Consider the following 12892-nt stretch of genomic DNA (forward strand, 5'->3'; position numbering starts at 1 on the left):
TTATTTTAATAGTCACTAAAAAAAACGATTTGAGTAAAGATTGAAAGCTCTTGAATAGATTAACATTTTTTAATAATCATTATTTTCACCTTATAAATCATCCAAACATACATTTTTGCAGCATTTTCATACTAAGAATATTTTAATATTCTATTGGAATATATAATATTTTATCTTAAATATCATTTTTTTTTTTAAATGTTTACTATCGTCACTGCCGATTTGAAACTCTTACCGGTGTGGTCACAGACACAATTTATTTGGTTAATAGAAGTAATTAGTAATCTATAATTATTAATGAACATGTACTTCTGGCGGTTTGTTTAATCAAGTTATTTAACTCACTTCAAAGATAAGACAGTAAGCTCTGACAGTTGTTCCTTTTGTAGACTAGATTAAAAATTTTTATAGACGTTTGTCGTCATGTAGACCGTCCATTCAATGTTGTCTGAATAATTTTCAACGGGTCGGTGATTTTCCTGATTAAAACCCTCATTGACCTTAAAATTATGTGAATAGTAGTTAACAAGGTAAAGTTGTTCCAGTGGTCCCAAGAATCTTGTCGCCATAAAACTTGTGAATAAAATCAAACACCTAATACTCTGCTAATAACTTAAGACCAATACAAAAATAAAATAATAACATAATAATAATGTTCACAAAATACTGTTTATTATTAATAATATATTATAATTCCAAATATATTTTTATGATTTTTGAGTTTCTTTATCTTTTAATGTACGTATACATAAACAAAATAAAATAATATACTGTTATTTTATCGATAATATTAAATTTTAGAAAATATATAAAATTTTTTATAAGTTATAAATTCAACCCTACTCAGCCATAATTTAATTGAATCAGTCAAAACATTTTTCCATTCTCCATTATCCATTAAGTATTAAATATTATAAAACTTGAAAAATAAGTCATTTGACCATGGCCAAATAAGAACAAATAAAAACCATTAAAAACTGTCCATCCAAATAAATCATTTTGCTGACTTATAGCTCAGTTATAAATACTTAGGTAGAAACATGTATAGAAATATTTCATCATAATAACAATACAAAAATTTGGTAAGTCTTTTTATAGCCCAATAAGATGTCTTAAACACAATTGGTGCAGAGATCTATTTACCACATTAGAGAAACCGTATAAAAACATTTATTTTTTAACCAATGTAAAAGGAATTGAGTGTTCCTTAAAGTCCTTCAAGTCATTCACCACCAATAAATGTCTTTAAAAAATAAAATAAAAAGTTATAACAGATCATACATTATTAAACAGTACTATGTATTTTTAAATTATGTTTAAACAAATGTTGTAAAATGTGCTTCAGCGCTTAAACTATGGATTTCCTCCTTCTTAAATAAATCTATACATTTCTACATAGTTGAATAATCTAACCGCATTGTAAATTGGATTTAACTATACGTTATTTAAAAATAAATAAATAAGAGTATTTTAATATTTTAAAATAATATACATAATATTTTGAAATGTGTGTATTGATTATGTTATTAGTATAGTAAAATATTCGTTCGACAATCAATTATCCTATGACCAATTCACTACGATTCGAAAAAATCATAAATTTAAAATAGTGTAACGTTTTTATGTAGGTAGAATTTAGGCTCCATAGGTGGTATACATCTAATACTCATAGACGAAGTAGAATAAAATATAAGAAAGAAATTGTTAGAGTATTGGAAAGTTCCATGTTGGGTGACTTTTGGTTCTGAATGAAGTTTAAGAAAGAAACCTAATATGATAAATAGCAGGTCGATTGGGAGATCATTAGTAAGAATACTCGAGAAAAAAATAAGCATAAAAAATATCAGTGGAAATAATAAAATAATATACTGAAAAAAAAATAATAATAACATTTTTGGGACATGGTTATCGTAAGTTAATAGAAGTAAGTAGTACTAAAGTAAAAATGTTGTATATACTTATTATAAATAGTTACATTATTTACATAGATTAATAACACTGCTGTTTTTCCCCGTATTATATATACATATATGTATATATATATTATTGTACAATGTACCTTCATAATCATAAACTTGGTAGGTATTTCCTAATTGCCCCACGTATTATCTATCAGTTACACGTTATCTATATATATATATTGGCTTATTTTGCATATTTTTATAGTTTTTAGTTATATTTTACATAATCGTCTGTCAGTCTGTTCTTCACCGGTCGTTTTTACACATGCAAGCTACGATTTGCGGTTAACATACGCAATTAACAATAATTCGTAGTTATTTATGAAAATCACAAGGTAACTAAAATTTATTTCAGATTAATGATACGTTTTAATGTTTAAATTTAACGATTATACAATAAATTATAGATGAATGAAGAACTACAAATAATCAGATCAAACAAAAAAAAAATAATAATAATAAAATTACGCTATAATCGTCATTTATTTTGTATGTTAATAATCACAATCTTAAATCTTGTCTTCAATGGCGAGGCTCTAAGTACAAATCATTAAACTGTCAAGCAGTCTTAAAACCTGATATCAAAAAATAATCCAAAAATTGTTGTTGAATGAATATATACACGCAATGGATAGCGAAGAAGCAAATGTGGCGATATTTGTGGGAGAAACGGAGGTTGGTCATATCTTAATGTTATACGATTTATTAATTAATTTATGATTTATTATTATAAAAATAACTGTATTTGAAAGTAATATTAAATAGGTTATTTTACATTTTTACTGTGAACAAATTTAAATTGTATTGATTTCGTAAATTGTATCAGTAATATATTTTATATTATATTAAAGGTGAATGTTCTACAAATAGTGCGAATCCTTTACAGTTGAATGCAGAAGGAATTGTAAAATCGGATGACCGTGTATGAGCACATGTGCCTTTTGAAAATACTGTAAAATAGACTCTTCGTAATCAACGATCTAATAAATATCTAAAATGTTTTAAATCACGGGATAAAATGATAATTGAAGGTATTTAAGTTCAATTAATATACTACTATAATATAATAAATATATTTATAGATTTTCGATTAATTTTAAAATTTAGTGATTTTTCTAGCGTATTTTTCTGCATCATCATTATGCATAATTTATTAAAGTAAATACATTGTTTTTTTATTTTTATTTACATTCATGGTATGTTATTATAGGCGAATAGTAAACAGCCTGACGGTTATCGATTCTTACTTCATAATTATACTGGTCCTGATTCTGATGAAAGAATAATAATGATTTTCACTGACGCTTGTCTTCAAATTAAACTGAAGTTGATACATGGTACGTGGATGGGAATTTCGTCCTCGCGCCTCCATAGTTGCAAACCTATACCAGCATTTCCCAATCGAGGAGCCGTGGCTTATTGGTGTGCCGCCAAACATCGTGGTGATTAATGATAAACGTTCTATTTAAAATGGCGATCATAAAAATATTTTTAATAATACCTTATCAGTAATTGACTGTGCCAGTGATTAACTGGCTTAAATTCTCTTGAGTTCTTGATAAATAGTGTAGTAAAAATTATTATTTTCGTTAACTATTTCTTATTAAACGTGATACTTACTCGGTGATAGTCGAAAGTCGTTCATTTTGAAGTCAATAATTATTATTATAGTGTTTTCATTTAAATGGAAGTTCAAAGGAATTGTAAAATGGATATTTTTTAATCAAGAAATAAAAATTAAGCTTTGTTAATTTTAAGAAATCAAAACCAAAAATCGATCACAATAATTGAAGAACTTGTAAGACGATATGAGAGTGTGTTTGTCAACTACTTGAATCTGGAAAAACCTTGTAATCAAGCATAAATCCAGAAAATTTTAACAGGGGGTGCTGGAAAAAATTGTTTACTCCTTTCGACTTTCTATTTGATTTATAAGAGCTAACTTTTTTTCAAACATCAGTATTTATTGAATATTAACTTAATAATAACATTAATTTCTTATATAAACAAATAAAAAAATTATATAAAAATTAATCGCGAATAGCGATTTAATAATAATAATTATTAAATATTGATAATAAACTGCCAATAAATGTATTATAATAGCGGAAAGCAACGATATTATTATTTTTATTTTAAAAAATAAATTATATAACTTGTTTTTGTTAGTGGCTTAAAGCTTAGACGACAGGAGGTGCCCGAGCACTCACAGTCCCCCTGTATCCACGCCTGCTTGTAATAAAGGTGAATCAGGTCCGAAATTCTCTTTAACTTTTTATAATTTAATCTTATATATCTGTTTTTCTTATCAAATTTAGAATTCTTAATAAATTTAAATATGATAGTACACGAATTTTTCTAATCTAAATAAATACACCATTTTAAGCTATCACTAGTAATTTACCGATATATAATTGTTATTTTATATAATTTTTAAAAAGTATTACACCCGTTAATGTGATAGACCACATAAAATATTTTAAATCCACTTATATAAACGATTGTTCCAAAATATTAGGTTAAAACAAAAGAATTATAGCTAAAACATTTCGGTTCCTTTTCCTCCTGATTGGAATGTTTATTTAACCGCTTTAAATGATAATGAACGGACAAACCACCAAACAGAAAGATAGAACCATGGTTTTTAACCTTGTTAATCAAACACATCCATCCATATAGCATTTAATTAAAAAAATTCGTCTAGAAAACGTGGTTCACAAAACCCATCTGTTACAAAGATAATTAGGATAACCACGCAAAAAAATGATAACAAAAACTCATCAAAGTATTCAAAATAAATTAAAAATATTAACTACTGAATATTATAATGATAATAGAACCATAAATTACTTTTTACATAATATAATAAGTATAATAATAAGATACTTAAAATATCCATATAATATATCCTTAAAATAGTAATATTTAATTTATTTAAATACACAGATATTTTTAACTGTTATATTTGTAATTTGTGAATATTATTTGAATGTGTTTTTTTTTTTGTGTTTAAATTTACTATGAATTATAATATTATTAATAAGCTATACCTATATATTATAAAATATAAATATAGCTTTATTAATATTAGTATAATATTTATATTTTAGTGATAACCTATGTCTTTATTAGATACTTACTATATTTATAAGTTTATAACTAATACTAACTTTATCAAGTATGTATGTATAGATTTTTTTTTAATGTATCCATGAATATGTTTAAATTTACTATGGCTTATGATATATATTATAAATAGAATTTGGAACAGTAATGAGTTTTTCAGTTTCGGTAACAACTTGGTTTTTAAAAAATACAATTTTGGTACTGGTTTTGATTCCAGTTTTTAAAATATCTGAATACAATTTTTAGTTCCGGTAGTTAAGCGGTAAACACTGAAATTTATCAATTTTATAAAGTTTTAAGTTTTTTTTATTAAATTACTTTATAGTTTGTAAATTATAAGTTTCAGTTTTATAAATTAAAAAAACAACTGACATTCATGGTATTAATACCATTGGTATTTTTTTTTTGTGTATTATTTTCTTGTGTATTTTTATTATGGGTATTTCTTCCTCGGGTAATTTTTTCTAGATTCGATTATGATGTAGACGATATAGTAGGTAGTCGCAGTAATTTATTTATATGTGTAATATAATGGACGCACGGCAAATACTCGTTCTAACGAAAAAATATGTTAATGTTAACCGACGTGGAATATGTGTGTTGATGCTTAAAAAATAAAATAATGGCCGATGGCTGTTATTTTTATCAGCTCTTATAAATGGCGGCATAATTCACACCATTTTGATTTGAATTGTGTGTAATTTTAATTGTCATATTTTTGTCAACTATAAAATAATAAAGCAAGCAAAATATTTTTGATTAACATTTATGTTCTTAAAGAACCACCTAGAATGTTTTTAAATGAATATATCAATCGTTTTTAATCTTCAATACGATAAGTTAGTCTTTCCTAAATGGTAATATTATAACAATAATATTGAAAACAAATCAGGTGCACATAATAATTTATTATTTAAAGTTCATTTAAGTTATGATTGGACTTTTTCAAAAAAAAAAAAATAAAAAACGAGAAAAAAAAACATAATGTATATGTAACAAATACAGTGATGATAAAATAGGAGATGCACATTAAGTTATAAAATTATACTTACTAGTCGATTACATATACAATAGACAAATGGCTTGAAAACTTCAAATAGTAAATGATTTTAATATTTATATTCGTATGTTTTTTATTCTATCGATTGATTTAAAACGTTTGAAACCGGTATTGGTGAAATGTAAGTAAAAGCAAGTATAAATAAGTAAACATAAGCAATGCGGTCAGCGTGGTTGATAGGAGGTGGTATAATAGTGGTTTATAGTACTAACACATTATTTCAATGTAAAAATTAATAAATAATAATAATAAACTATACCTATATAGTATATATATATGTTTAAGATCCTGTAAATGACGATTGAAATATTGTTTAAAAGAAACAGATTTATTATTATAATTGTAGTGAATTAAAGATTATAACGCATGTACGTCCTAACCAATAATAACTATAAATATTTGTCTAACGACATGTCAACATCAGCTGTTTACTCGAATTCGACAAAACGTCGAGTTTACGTATGGATGATTATAAACTTATAGAAAAAATAAAATAATGAAATGCTCATTGTTATAATAGTTATTTTTGTTTTTGTTAATGTATAATATAGTGTTTCAATAACGATCTTTATTAACTACTTATAATAATACTTTTTTCTTTTAATATTAAACCGAATTTTACAGTTCCATTTGTTGTAGAAAATGAATTATTTATTTGATGATTCTTGAATGATGTCCTAGGTTTTCCTATAATTGGTTTGGTTATTTGTTTTTGTTTATTTCTGTTCATATAAATAATCCAATTGGAGAAATTCCGTTGTTGACATAATTATTTATTATACAGTTAATAAAATGTGCTGTATTCATAAATCAAATAAAAAATATTTCAAAAATAAATTATTTTTCGTCTTCAATAGTCACACTTTTGAATATTTAAGTTTATGTACCTAGCAGAATAATTTATTTTTTTATGCGAGTTCATTGAGTTCAACATAAAAAGTAACTTGTTTTACTTTATATAGACTGTTGGACGTTGGTAAATATTCATCATAATTTTTAAATTGAATAGATATATTAACTTGCTGAACACTGAACAATAACTGTTCATAACTAGATTGAGTTTAAAAATTATTATTTAGTTTCGGCTGAAGATTTATAAGTTTTTTTAAACAAGTAATTATAAAGGTAAAAAAAAATAAATACTTTGTAAAATATTAATTACATTGTTTTGCCTTGTTTAATTTTTGAATTTTAGTTCACTCAATAATATTGCACGCAATATCTCTAGACCACTTTAAATATCTTAACAATTGTATTATAGCTCACACCGCATTTAAATCTGACCCTAATTTGAATAACACATTTCCTTAAATGCATCACTAAAACGGATTTGCATACAATTGCATACCATGTTTATAATATGTTTTCATCAAGAACCACATCAACAATATGCTAAATTCAAACAAATATAATATTATGATATATAATAATCACTTTAGAATCTAAATTATATCACAGATAGTTTAATTTGCAAGTACAACTGAAACACGAATAAAAACACATGTATAATAATATTAATGAACCGAAGTTTGTACATCTAAGAAATTGTCATGTGATTGTAATAAATTATACAATAGCATATATTTTAAATTAATTTTCATTTTGATTAATTTGTACAAAAACAAAAATCTAGGTCAATCAATTAATATTAATTGATAATTTCTTAAAATATTAAAAAAAACAAGATAAGTATTTTATGGTTATATAAAATGACTTCAATATATTTTATGATAAATATAAACGACTCATGACATTTTATTAAACATATTAATTATCGGTCAACGTTTAATAATTTACATAATGCAAATATTTATAACCAAATATTTATTATAAACTAAATAAATATGATCTTCTTTTTAGTAAATTTGTTATGTACAATTTTTGATATAAATATTAATACCTACATAAAATAAAATTATGTAGTAAAATAGAATTTTAATTGTTTTTAAATACTATTTCCATAATATTATGTAAAATTGAATATTATATTCGATAAAAATAACTCGGTGGTGCATTTAAAACTTAATACCGATTGTAACAAAAAACATGTATCTGACACATAATACTATTGCGTGTATGAATATATGAAAACATTTTATCCAATATCATATTTATATAAATCGCGTTAATATTTAAAGTTATTGAAACATAGTGGTTTCCAAATGCACAACTTGAAAGCATAGGTATATTTTTTATGCAAAAGTTTTAAATAATTTTTAATACTCACGAGTGCCAAATTTGCTATGCGTTTTTGACATTACAATAAAAAATGAATACGACATCTTGGCGAGGGCGATTAAGTGTCAACACCGCGTTGAAAGAATACATTTTAAAACCACAAAAGAGCAGTTTGAGACGTTTAGTAAATTAGAATATTTTATATTGTAGGTTTATTACAGTGACGTAATAATTTTGTACACGCAAATAACTATGATTTTGTCATTTCCGTATCTTCATAATTAAACCGAGCAATGTCTCGTAAACCACAAAGTGTATTCGCTGCTCATGGCATGCTAAATATTTAATTTATTTAAACTTAGATTTTGTACTTATATCACAAATTACACCACATAAAAAATATTATAAATTATTGGTTATTTGTTTAAATTATATTTAATATTTCATATGAATTTCTTCGGTATTAATAAAGAATCAACATTACTAAGTAGTCTAATACATTTTTGAAAAATTCATATTATAATATGTAGATAGTAAAAACTAATAAATATAGTAAATCAAACAAAACACGTATTATTTTGAAAAATATTTTATACTGAAACTAGTTGACCGTTGCGTTGTTTTGACTTTTGAGGAGTGGTTCGGGATATTTTTGTCATTATTATTACTCTGCGTGTAAGCCAAATTTCAGCAATCACACGCATATAGCCGCAATTACATACAAAAAGTCAAAAACGCATTTTCAGTTTTTCCCAAAGTTTTAATTTTCCTAACAACTTTTCCAATTTTTCTTTCCATAAAAACCTTATTCAGACTATTACAAACATTTAAAAACAAAAATGAGCCCAAAGCCTCAATCAGTTAATACGTTTTCAAGTTACGTGCTTACTAATGAATAGCATTCCATTTATATATATATATATATATATATATAATATACATATATATATATTTTCATAATATAATTTGGAGCGAATTACCCAATGCAATTATAGATAGACCAATGATGGATATGAATTTATCTGAAGGTTTTTTGTATTACTTTAAGTAATTTTAATTTCAATACCTTTTTAAATAACATCGATGCCTCTTTTCATTTTTATAATATGTATCTGTATATATAAATATTGATAACCTATATTTTAAACATACTTAAAAATGTTAACAGTTAAAATAATATGATATTATTTATATATATATATATATAATATTATGATGGGAATATGTTATTTTTTATACGTAAGAATGTACTTGTTCATATAATTATAATGCTATGATAAAATTTAAACACAAATATTTAAATTACATCTTATGGTTAATTATAAATAATATTATATTATAAATAATCATGATGTACAGTATACACCGTAATATAGTTATTCCAACAAGGATTTAGTTTAATCTTATGCAGCGTCAAAAACAGTTTTATACTCCTATACATTTATATATCTAAATAGTTTATCTGATGTATGAACATTTGCATCCCCCGTCAGCGGAGGTGAAAAGAAAACTACTTCAGGTCTGGAGAGACTGTGATATGTTCTCGAGGGTTAAATCTGAGGTTGTTCTGAAGATTTATCCCAACAAATTATCTCTAAAATTGCTTTTAACATATTCTGTCTTTAAGATGTTTGGCACCGTTATGGTAAAACGTGTTTTTGTATCAGCATTATGTTTAAACAGTTTTTATTATTATTGTTATTATTTTAGATTTTGAGCAAAACAAAGAATGAATTAGCTTTACAAATATGTGTGTTTTTTTTTAAAAAAATATTATTATTGTCTTACTGTAACATAGATTACATGATATATATGTATTTTTTTTACCTATATTGACTTCGAATGATAATAAAAAATTTAAATTTGATATAATATTATGTAGTGTTATGTAGGTGACACCTATTATTAAACACACGATGTTAGTAATACTTTTTATTGAAATATATTTATTCAAAAATAAAATTATTTTAGAAAACAAAAATCTTGCAAAATCCTTAAAGTAATAGTATAATTGTATGAATCGATTAATTAGTATTTAAGCATTTATTGATGCTGTTTCATTTGCACAGAAATAGGTTTTCGTATACTTATCATTATTGAATGACAAGCCAATTGTCTTAAAATTATTTGATATTTATAACCACCTACCAAATGACAAGTCACACACAAATCCCACTATTTAGTAAAAGTAAGATCCCGGTTTTTTTTTTTTACTTCAATATTCTACATGCGTAGTGGATAACTGGTGAGGCGGGATTTCTCTGAAATGCATTATAATAGTGACGCTATCGTCCTCTCCTATATAAAATAATAATATATAACATATAGGTATAATGTAGATACACAATACACATATACAGATTATATATAAATATACGTGTGTTTGTGTGTGTATTAAACATATACACAGATATTTTGCCAATTCGATTCAGAGAATAGGTCCAAAATGCTTAGTCGGCACTTAAAAATTGCCATCGCATTACGGGTTGCTGTGCATTGCGGGTTTAGTTAAAGTTCACTATAAAGTCGATATCCATGTAATTACGCAACATTAAATTGCGTTTTCGTAAACTTTTCTCTTTTCACTCTGTAATAGTTGCTGCCCAGTCTTTTTAAATACACTGACCACTGTTAAAAATTAAATCATACAATTCACATCAGTTATTATACCTGTACCTTGTGTAGAATATATATAAATATATACATATATTATATTTGAACATAGTATCATTTACCTATCATGATTCCTTAATATTTGCCCTGTAATTATTATTACTATTATTTAGTTATTCCATTAAGTATACATTTTGCATTAATATTGAAATACTATGGCATTGCTAGTAGAGATAAAATTTTTTTGGTAAGTTTGTGTTACAATGAACTAGTTTACGATCAACAAATTATTTGCGATACATTTTTGTGTGATAAATTGTTTTCGATGATACGAGAAAATTAGGGAGCATCATTATTATTATTATAATTCTATCCAAACAATTTATCTTAACAAATATTTCATTAAATATTTGCTGCACGCAATGGCTTAAAATATTAATGCATGCATACATAAAATATGTATCATAATATATAGGTCGATAACCATATTGCTGGAATTGATAAAATATACAAATTATTTAGCATGTTGTGCAGTTAATAAGTGTCTATTTATAATTCTGCAATCCAGCATGTTCAATTAATGATTTTAATATTTTTCCGTAAAATTAAACTGATATTATAATATTATATATACGTAAACTTATATATAACCGTAAACACACTAAAATATAATATTTATAATATATTAATATTATTTGAATATAAATAGTGTTTATTATGATGAAAGTGTTGTGTATAAAATTTTCTGCTAATTACTCATTAAAATTAATTTATTCAAAAATGTATTAACACATTGAAATGGGCACCTATATCATACATTCAAGTACAATTGATTGACTTCCCGTTAAAAGTAATATAATATTAGTTGTTATTGTAATAAATGTTTTTTTACTTAATACAAATGAAGTGATCAATATTAATAAAGTATACAAATTATTTTTCGATTTAATTTGAACTAATCAACTCACATCATATTATTTTAAATTGTTTAGGATATAATATATGTCTGTGTGAAGTTTAAAATTATAAAAGTATAAATTATATCGTGATTGTTGTTCTATAAAATCGCACGTAGGTGTGACTATATCAATGAAGAAGTACGTATAAAATGATATATGCGTTGCATATTATTTTTTTCAATAAGTTGATGTACAATGAATATAGAGTATAAATTAAATTGGATTAACAGATTAAATCAAAACTACTTTTTGTAAATGTCATTCATCTGAAGTGAATAAAAAATGGCCAACATTCAACAAAAAATCGAAATCCGAAAGGAACAACATTTCTCAAGGTCGAAGCTTGAAGTCCAAAATTATTTATTATTTGATTATTTCACAATCATATTTATATAAATAATTAACTTATTTAATTAATTTATATATATATATATATCTATTAAGTTTAGTCTGTTTTGTTTCCATTAAAATACCCATTGGAACATTAAATTTATTATTGAAATTCATTTATTCATAATTATATATTTACAGAGTGATTCAAAATATATGCTACAATCTTTTTATTTTATGATTATAAAATATTCATAGTAATAAACATTTTTAATGTGAAACTTTATTTATTTAGAAGTATCTTAAACGATTAGTAATTTTATATCTTTTACAATATTTTTAGAGGGTTTTCGGAGGTAAACTTAGGAAATTTAAACGGAAACCTATACTTTTTTTGCAATCAAAATGTGCTTTTCGATACATAAAAATGGAGATACGGAAAAGTAGTTTATGAGTTATAAGTATTTAAAGTTTTGGTTAGCAGATTAGTAGACCAGCATTTTGTGGGGTATCCTTTGTATCACACCACTCCAATTATCAAAACTTAAATTTTTTATAATTCATAAGCTACTAACCTGAATTTCTGAGTATAGGTTCTCATTTAATTTTTTAAGTTGACCCCTAAACTACCTGCTTAAAATATTGTAAAAAGAATAAAAAAATTA

The 12892-nt window shown here is 24.5% G+C and overlaps 1 long non-coding RNA gene across 1 annotated transcript; it reads left to right on the forward strand.

Annotated features, from left to right (window-relative positions):
* Nucleotides 1–2456: 2456 nt before the first annotated feature.
* On the forward strand, nt 2457–3397 carry LOC113559063. Its single transcript, XR_003405818.1, has 3 exons — nt 2457–2636; nt 2813–2992; nt 3172–3397. It is a non-coding gene; the product is annotated as an uncharacterized LOC113559063 (long non-coding RNA).
* The last annotated feature ends 9495 nt before the right edge of the window (nt 3398–12892 follow it).

This window comes from Rhopalosiphum maidis, chromosome 1, assembly GCF_003676215.2.
Source record: "Rhopalosiphum maidis isolate BTI-1 chromosome 1, ASM367621v3, whole genome shotgun sequence".
Taxonomy (NCBI): domain Eukaryota; kingdom Metazoa; phylum Arthropoda; class Insecta; order Hemiptera; family Aphididae; genus Rhopalosiphum; species Rhopalosiphum maidis.